General features: G+C 36.5%; 1 protein-coding gene across 5 annotated transcripts in view; it reads left to right on the top strand.

The window, feature by feature from the left end:
- Positions 1-8,168: 8,168 nt before the first annotated feature.
- LOC145674561 (uncharacterized) overlaps positions 8,169-9,217 on the top strand; it is a 260,984-nt gene continuing 259,935 nt past the window's right edge. For 2 of the 5 annotated variants that reach the window (XM_081744741.1, XM_081744740.1), the window contains exon 1: positions 8,169-8,716. The gene's annotated coding sequence lies outside the window, so the exon portion shown is untranslated. The remainder of the gene's footprint in view (positions 8,717-9,217) is intronic. The other 3 variants (XR_014128978.1, XR_014128979.1, XM_081744742.1) reach the window with 2 other exon arrangements.

Here is a 9,217-nt window from a genome sequence, read left to right as displayed (position 1 = left end):
CGTATGCTTGTAGGGCCGTAAAATATAAACCTAAAAGGATTGTGAGTAGTAGGCCTTGTGTTGCTTGAGTATGGTTAGCTTCTATTAATCTGTGATGGGCTCATGTCACACTGACTCCTGAGGCCAGGAGATTTGCAGTATTAAGGACTGGGATGTGTATGGGGTTAAATGAAACAATTCCTGAGGGAGGCCACAATGAGCCAATTTCTACTGTTGGTGCTGGTCTACTGTGGAAGAAAGCACAAAAGAATGAAATAAAAAAGTATACTTCAGAGACAATAAATGAGATTATACCTCATCGAAGACCTAATGTTACTTGCATAGTGTGCAGCCCTTGGTATGTTCCTTCTCGGGTCACGTCTCGTCATCATTGAATTAGTTAGTGTTGTGATTAATATACCAAGGAAGAATAACGAGGGATCATATTGATGGAATCATTTAGTGAGACCTGTAGTTGTAATTAAGGCACCCAAAGCTCCAGTAAGTAGTCAAGGGCTTTGGCCAACTAGACGATAAGAATGATTTTGTGGTGCTGACATAAGTAACTTCTCTTGAATATAGTGTCACTAAAACTGCGAATACATAGGATTGGATTACTGCGACGGCGGACTCTAGTATTAGTAAGGTAATTTGGCTAACTATTAATAGTGAAAGCATGGATAGTATAAGGAAGGCCCAGTATTACCTAATAGTGTTAGAAGAAGATGCCCTGCAATTATATTTGCTATTAATCGTACGGCCAAATTTCCCTGTCGGATGATGTTACCGATTATAATACATACTATGAATGGTATAAGAGAGGCCGGAGTTCCAGAGGGAACAAGGTGAGCAAATATGTGTTGAGACTGGTTAATTCTGCCATAAATTATAAAGCTTAACCATAAGGAGAGTGCCAAGGTCAGTGTAAAGATTACATGACTAGAACTAGTAAATATGTAGGGAAATAGGCCTATGAGTTGTTACATAAGAGAGAAGAGAATAGAGAGATGAATAAGAAGGTTCTTCCTTGATGACTAGTAGGTCCAAGAATGGTTTTAAATTCCTTATGAATGGTTAGGGTAATTTTATTTCGTAAAATGTTTGGTCGCCCGGGAAGGAACCAGAATGGCATGGGAATAATTAATAAACCAATTACTGTTCTAGGGATCAAAGGTTGAAAAAAGGTTTGTTATCATTTTCAGTTTATAATTGTTTTTTTAACGTTAGTGCAGTCTAGTGAGGGGTAGGGAGTATTTGAATTAAAATATATAATGAACGCAAGTAAGAGATAACATAGGGAGAATAGAATGAATAATATGAGTCATGTTAGGGGTGATATTTGAGGAATAGAAAAATACTATTGAATAGTGACTTAAGCTTGACATGCTTATATTCTAAATTAACTAATTTTTAACATTGGAAGTAATTGTTAATTTACTATCTTTTGGTTTAAGAGACCATTGCTTACTTTCAGCCATCCAATGAAAGTTCTTGTATCATTTTTGTTATTCAGTTAATAAATACTGAACGAGGACAGGCTTCAACAACAATTGGCATAAAGCTGTTATTTGCTCCACAGATTTCTGAACATTGACCAAAGAATAGGCCTGTGCGTCTAATATTAGCTGCTACTTGGTTTAGGCGTCCTGGTGTAGCATCTGCTTTAATTCCAAATTCTGGCATAGCCCATGAGTGGAGGACGTCCGCGGCAGTAATTAGGATACGAATATCAATGTTAATGGGCAATACGATACGGTTAGCTACATCTAATAGACGAAATGAATTAGGATTTATTTCATTAGCAGAAATTACATAAGAATCAAACTCTGTTAAGGAGAAGTCAGAATATTCATAACTTCAGTACCATTGGTGCCCAATTGTTTTAAGAGTAATTGCTGGTTGATGGATTTCATCAAACAGGTACAGGAGTCGCAGAGATGGTAAAGCGCTAAAGATTAATGTGATGGCAGGCAGGATTGTTCAAATAGTTTCTAAGGTTTGTCCTTCTAGTAAGTTGCGGTTAATGTATGTGTTTGGTAGGAGAGAGGTTAGTAGATAGCCTACAAGCACTGTAATTATAGTTACAATACGCATTGTGTGGTCGTGAAAAATTACTATTTGTTCTATTCCTGGTGATGCAGCATCTTGAAGACATAGTTGATTTCAAATGGTCATTTCTAAGAAAGATGGGTATTATCTTACGTTTGGGACTTAGGCCCAATGCAATTATCTGCCATCTTAGAAGTTTGTTAGCGTAACTATGTTCTGCAGATGGTAACGTTTGGAATCATTCTAGGGATGTTTGCTGATCTGGAAAAAAATACTGGTCGAGTACTAGCAAAGGCTTCTCATATAATAATTACAAGTGCTAAGACAGCGACGAAGGAAAGGAATGAGCCTACACTTGAAACTATATTTCATGTAGTATAAGCATCGGGGTAATCCGAATATCGGCGTGGTATTCCTCTTAGGCCTAAGAAATACTGAGGACAGAATGTGATATTTACTCCTAAAAGCATTACTAGGAATTGAATTTTCAATCATGTTGGGTTTATTGCTGTTCCTCTAAATAGAGGGAATAAGTGAACAATTCCTGCTATGATAGCAAACACAGCTCCTATGGATAGTACATAGTGAAAATGTGCTACTGCGTAGTAAGTATAATGTGGAACAATATCTAGAGATGAATTTGCTAGTACAATTCCAGTAAGACCTCCCACCGTGAATAAAAAGATGAATCCTAAAGTTCATAAATTGAGGGGGAGTAAGTTATTTGAGCACCATGAAGTGTAGCAATTCATCCAAATACTTTAATTCCTGTTGGGACAGCATGCGGTAAAGTAAGCGCGAGTATCAACGTCCATACCGACAGTGAATATATGATGGGCCCATACGATAAATCCTAGGAATCCAATTGCTAGTATTGCATAAATTATTCCTAAGACACCAGAAGTTTCCTTCTTGCCAGTTTCTTGGGTTACAATATGTGAGATTATACCAAATCCTGGAAGAATTAAAATATATACTTCAGGGCGCCCAAAGAATCATAATAGGTGTTAGTATAAAATAGGATCTCCCTCTCCGGAGGGGTCAAAGAAGGAAGTATTGAGATTTCGGTCAGCTAAAAGTATTGTAATAGCTCCTGCTAATACGAGAAGGGATAGTAGATGTGGCACAGCAGTAATTTCTACGGATCATACGAGTAGAGGTATTCGTTCTAAGGTTCCAGGAGTTCGTATATTAATTACAGTTGTAATGAAATTTACTGCTCCGAGAACTGAAGGGACTCCTGCTAGGTGAAGGGAGAAAATAGAGAGGTCAACAGAAGCTCCGACGTGAGCAATAGCTCTGGAGAGTGGAGGATATACAGTTCATCCAGTTCCTGCACAACTTTCTAGAATTCTTCCAGTTAAGAGGAGAGTTAATGAGAGAGGTAGCAATCAAAATCTTATATTATTTAAGCGAGGGAATGCAATGTCGGGCGCTCCTAATATTAAGGGAACTAATCAGTTACCAAACCCACCAATTATGATTGGCATGACTATGAAGAAAATTATAATGAAGGCATGGGAGGTTACAATTACATTATAGATTTGGTCGTCTCCAATTAGTCTATCAGGGCGGCCAAGTTCTCCTCGAATAAAAAGGCTTAGTGATGTTCCTATTTTTCCTGCTCAGGCCCCAAAGATTAGATATATTGTACAATCCGCGGCAAAAAACCTGCAACATGTGCATATAAGTTTATTGTGAAATGATGGTCTTTTGCTCCAAAATAAGTGTGCACGGGAGGAGGCGGAGGTTTATCCTGGCGTGATTCGTTTCACTTAGACGTTATGTTCATTCCCTGTGCTGTTAGGCGTAGCTTCACAATAAACTTACATCCTCATGTTGCAGGTTTTTTGCCGCGGATTGTACCAATGTCTTTATGATTTGTAGAAAATAATCATCGTTTCAATTAAATAGAATGACCGAGATGTTAGGCGATATATTGTAAATATATTTATGGTGTAATAAGCCTCCTGTTAGGTCTTATAGTCAACATTATAATGTCGGACTGCAATTCCGGAGTAGTGGTTAATATACTAAGACTTAAAAGGCTACCTTTCATTTACGGCTTTGAAGGCCATTAGTTTAATTAACTTAGTCTTATTTAGAAAGTGTTGATTGTAAGGGGCAAAATAATTATGCTTCTCAGTGAAATAATAATGAATGTTTATCTAATCAATGTTACTTGCTTTTTTTCTCACTAAGGATGTTCATGTTTGACCATAGTGGTTAATAATAAAGTCAGCATAAGCAATTCGCATGTAGTAGAAAAGAGTAATTAGTGCTGTTATTAATATTAAGGTGAGAATAATAAATTATACTTGTTCAGCAGTTTTTATGATAATAATTCATTTGGGTAAAAATTCTAAGAATGATGGTAAGCCACCTAAGGACAAAAGACTAGTGAAAATAGCTGACTTTGTTGTTACATTAATTTTGTTAGAAAAGGTTTGATTAATATAGAATATTTTGTTTATCATAAAAAGGGTGACTGCAATTGTTGAAAGTAGTGCGTAGAATAAAAGGTAAAGCGATCATGTTATGTCGCTTAATAATAAAGCTATTAGTATTCAGCCGGTGTGATTAATTGATAAGAATGCTATGATTTTACGTAGGGATGTTTGGTTTAGTCCTCCAACTGAACCTACAACTTAAGATAGAATTAAGGTTAGGTGAAGGCCATTGATGACAGGTGAAGGCTTGTCATACTCAGTGTGACAAGCAAGATCTTCTCTTCCCTAGAAAGAAAAAGATGAACGTCTGTCAATGGAAACAGTGATTTACAAACTAATTTCCAGGAGTTGATCTAGATTTGATATTTTCGTCTACTTTCAAGCATTTTCTAAGTCATGTGTGATCAGTGTTTTTATTTCTTTGAATATAAAGTATATAATGTAATAATACATTACATATAGCCCCGCGTGGCGTAGTCACTAACGCTCTCGCCTTCGGTGCGAGCGGTCCCGGGTACGATTTCCGGTGGGGACACTCGGTCGAAAAAGTGAAAAACGCATTTTTAGGCCTGCCACTCTAAATGAGGTGTTCCTGGTTTCTCCTCATTCACACCAGGCAAATGCGCTCTCTACACAGCGCATCATTTGCATATGAGCATAAATCTCCTTCCCATTCCTCACAACATATGTACATGTCCCTCTACAGACACAAGTGAAAGACGTCTTGATAAAAAAAAATCGGCAACGGGAATTATAAAAAGGAGATTTTTCGATTTTTTTTCTCAATATCTCGCACCGTTTGCAAGATTTGAGCCTACTTCCGGTTGGAGTTTCTAATTCATGTATGACCAGTGTTTTCTTTCTTCTTGCATGCAGTATGTAAAAAGCAAACACATTACATATACAATTAATTATAATTCAGTTATATATGGTGTTCATTGGCCAAACACTCAAAAAATAAAGATTTATCTTAGACTCGAGAAATGGCTATCCTTCCTTTTCCATTATTATTTGGCCATGAAACAAACGCCTGAGACATATACAACCCCAATATACAACAGTGTTGTGTTGGAATGTATAACACATAGGATATGATGCTTTAGTTTTTTTTTAATTTGAACACTTCCAGTGTACCCGTAAAAGTGTAATAAAGAAATAATAGCCATGTTTTTTTTTTTTTTTTTTTAATATTCAATTAGAACTGAACATTTACCCAACATTTCCAATCGATCAGAGAAAACGTCATCTTTCTAGAGCCTGTAGTTTCCGAGATCTCATTGTCGAAATGACTGATTACAAACATATAAACGTCCTCAACATATAGGTTAAGAGAACTTGGAAGATGGAAGCACAATTCACATGCATAATACAAAGGCTTTGAACAATAATTTTATATCATAAATTTTATGAAAAAGATATAGTTAACTAATTTAGACTATTCAAAGAACAAATGCTTAAAATGTTTGTCTCTGTTAAAAGTGAAATCACACATAACCGTAAATGAAATATTTGAAAGCTAAAGTTATAGGTTGGAGCTCAGGCGCTTTTAATTGCTATTGTAGCATTTTCATAGATAGATTCTCAGATTTACTATTACGATAATAGAGTGGAATTCAATAGTTATAGGTGAGTATTTTTATACTAGATTAAACAGTTCTACCTGTAAATAGGTACTAAATCGAGAGTAGGGAAATTTCACATCAGATTTATGGGACACCATTCCCCCTTGGGGATACACTCATAAAAATTGGTATGTGAAGCAATGAAGAAGTCCACTGCATGGTAATACCCTGTATGTGTACTTGTTGCTTATATGGGGGAGGACGGTGGGAGGACAGACTTCGGCCATTTTTTTGAGTCTGTGTTTTTATAACGTAAATTACATTTATTTTAAGGATGATTCCACACAAGACTACTTCTACAAATAGGATGGGAATTGCACAAAGGTAACCTCGTTGGACTCTGTATTCAACAAGCTTTCCAATGATGTATCGATCATATAACTCTATTATAATTATGAGGGTCCCAGAGCCGCCAATTCAAAGGATTGCAGCAGTCCTTCGAAAAGTATATACAGGGAGTTTTCATAGCAATTTCGTTATAAATTTTTATTTTGCATTGCATTGCAGGAACGACTGCGATTTTTTATATTATTGTCACAAGTCTGTTTCCTAAACATTGACATAATTTTGTCAGCGTAGGGTGAATGCAAGGGTTGCCAGGGCCCTCCTAAGTCTATTTTTTTCTAACTTTTAAAACATTTTGTTTCTTCTTCTTCTTCTAGGAATCGAGCGGAAACTGTCAGAAATGTTACCTCGTTAGATGTTCTATAAGCCCTCCAACAATGTATCAATCGTAACTCTGTGGTAATTAGGGGGTCACTAGTGACTGCAACGTGAAGGTCTACGATTTCGTTCAAATCCCTGGTGGCCGTTTAAAGATTAGCCTAAATGGGGGGGGGGCACGGTGGCTCAGTAGTAGAACACTTGCCTCTGGTGTGCAGGTCCTTGGTTCGATCCCCTGCCAAGTAAGTTTATGGTGGACAACATCGTGTACGTGCGCTTTCTCGGGTATTCACATTTCCTCCCACATTCTCATTCCGCCAATTTTTCTATCATCATTCATTTGCCTTAATGAATCGTCTCCCTTAGCCTAATGGTCATAATTGTGAGACGTTAAGCCGAAACAAAGATTTTCCTTTAGCTTAAAGGGTTTAAAAGTAAAACATGAATCTAGAAATATGATTTCATTCATGTATTATGCACTTGTCGCTATTTATTTTTTACGTGACATTATTTCATGACCAGTGGCGTACACCAGGGGGCTCGGGATTTCAATCCCACCTTGTACAAGATCTTATGGGAAAATAAACATTTGCTATATTAAATTTTTTATACAAAAATTACTTCTTAAAAAGATTAAGTGCTTGAACCCCTTTGATGAAATTCTGAGTATGCCATTGCTTATACTTATGCTCTCTGACCTATTTAAGCGTTTTCAGCTTTTGAAAGGCAAATTTTCAGGATTTGAATTAGCATTCGTAAAACAAATTCTTCCAATGTATGAGGATCGTAACTAGTTTTGTTATAAACTATAGTGTAATAATCAATTATTGTGACTGTGAGTTCAGCTTAGCGTCCTTTTCAGCACCGAGGCTCTATGAGACGTGGACCTACTGATGAATGTGGGATCCGAACCACGTAAGCTCCCGTCGGGAATCGAACCCGAGTCTTCCACACTACAAGTGGTACGCTAACTGCTTAGCCACGAGGGATCTCTGAATCACCAATTATAATCTACACCATTGCAGTGAAACAAAATTGTTTAGATTCCGGTAGGAGCTCATGTAGATCTGATTTCACGTTAAGCGGTAAGTCCATGTTTCATATAGACTCGTTGCTACCAACCAATTGAAAATTGTTTTGAAAGAACCGCTAACGAACGGAAGTTGAAAAAGCGTATAATATTAAAGATAAAAGCAGAGTGGGGAATCCCCAACAGTGATAATTCAGCATATTAAAAACATTTAAGCAGGAATTTACTAAGATAATGTAATATCTCACTGTAATCAATCAACATTAAATTCTCAATTTCATAAGTAATAAAAACATAAATTACAATCCGCTATTATTCGATATATTTATTTTAGTTTCTTACACTTATAGCAGACGACCTCCACACCCAGCTGGCTCTTCCACTAAATAACTAATTGGCCTGCCATCTAGTGGTAAATCTAAGCAGTGAACGCCAAAGAAAAACGTGCTTTGTTTATAATCGTGTGCTAAAAAAATATTTCAATTAGGGAAGCGAATTCTTTGGTGTCATCTATTACAAGAAGTACATATACATTTATAAATTAAACCATTTGTGCTTTCTGTTAGAGTTTGACAGTGTTGAAGCAAGTACAGCTGCGTACAGAAGTAATTATTTTTTACAAACATTTGCAGTTTTTACCCTTTGCACTTTTCGAGGACAATTTTTGATTTCACGCTAATTCTAAGGAAATAGAATTAAGTTCGTTTTTTATTGCTTTTGGCAATGACTGCACAAATTCGTGCTTGTTGGTGAAAAATTATAATCATAATGAAAAAGACGGAAATTATAAATTATATAAGCGAAAAACATTACCGGTACTTGCACATCGAAAATTTGAAATGTAAAAAAGAAAAAAAAAAGAAAAAAACTTTCACGTAGCGAGTTTTCAGAAGTTTACACGTTAAGGAAACGAAAATAAATACGTAAGTATCTTTTTTCCCTATTAAATGGTTGAATTTTTGGTATGCTGAGCTACTACCATTTGTAATTTGGCTAGCTTGAAAAAAAAATTACGAAGGATCAACTATTATTGAGCTTAAGTAATCATGATCGTTTATCGCGATACGCTCTTGAAACTTTTAAGCGAATTTATATTATAAAATTGAAAGCGACTATGTTTCTGACTTTTAGACCTACCGCTCACTGGCGACAAAACAGTTGTGCAACTATCTTGTCGCTGTCGCTTACAGTCAGCAACTTCACGGCAACAAAACACTTTTGTTGCCACACCGTCGCTCACTGACGACGGCAATAGAAAAGTTGCCGGGTATTTGATATCACAATTTGGCGGGATTAGATACAGTACGATGGACTTTGAAGAATGTGCTATTGTTAGGGCGCTAATGCTGAATTTAAGAAGGATTAAATACTGGGTACTCCTATATACAGTGAGAGATTGCTGAAGGAAAAATTTTACACGCTAT

This window comes from Thermobia domestica, chromosome 17 (assembly GCF_964235325.1).
Source record: "Thermobia domestica chromosome 17, izTheDome1.hap1.1, whole genome shotgun sequence".
Classification (NCBI taxonomy): Eukaryota; Metazoa; Arthropoda; class Insecta; order Zygentoma; family Lepismatidae; genus Thermobia; species Thermobia domestica.
Note: the sequence above shows the minus strand (reverse complement) of the source record. Positions and strands in the feature narration are given on the sequence as shown.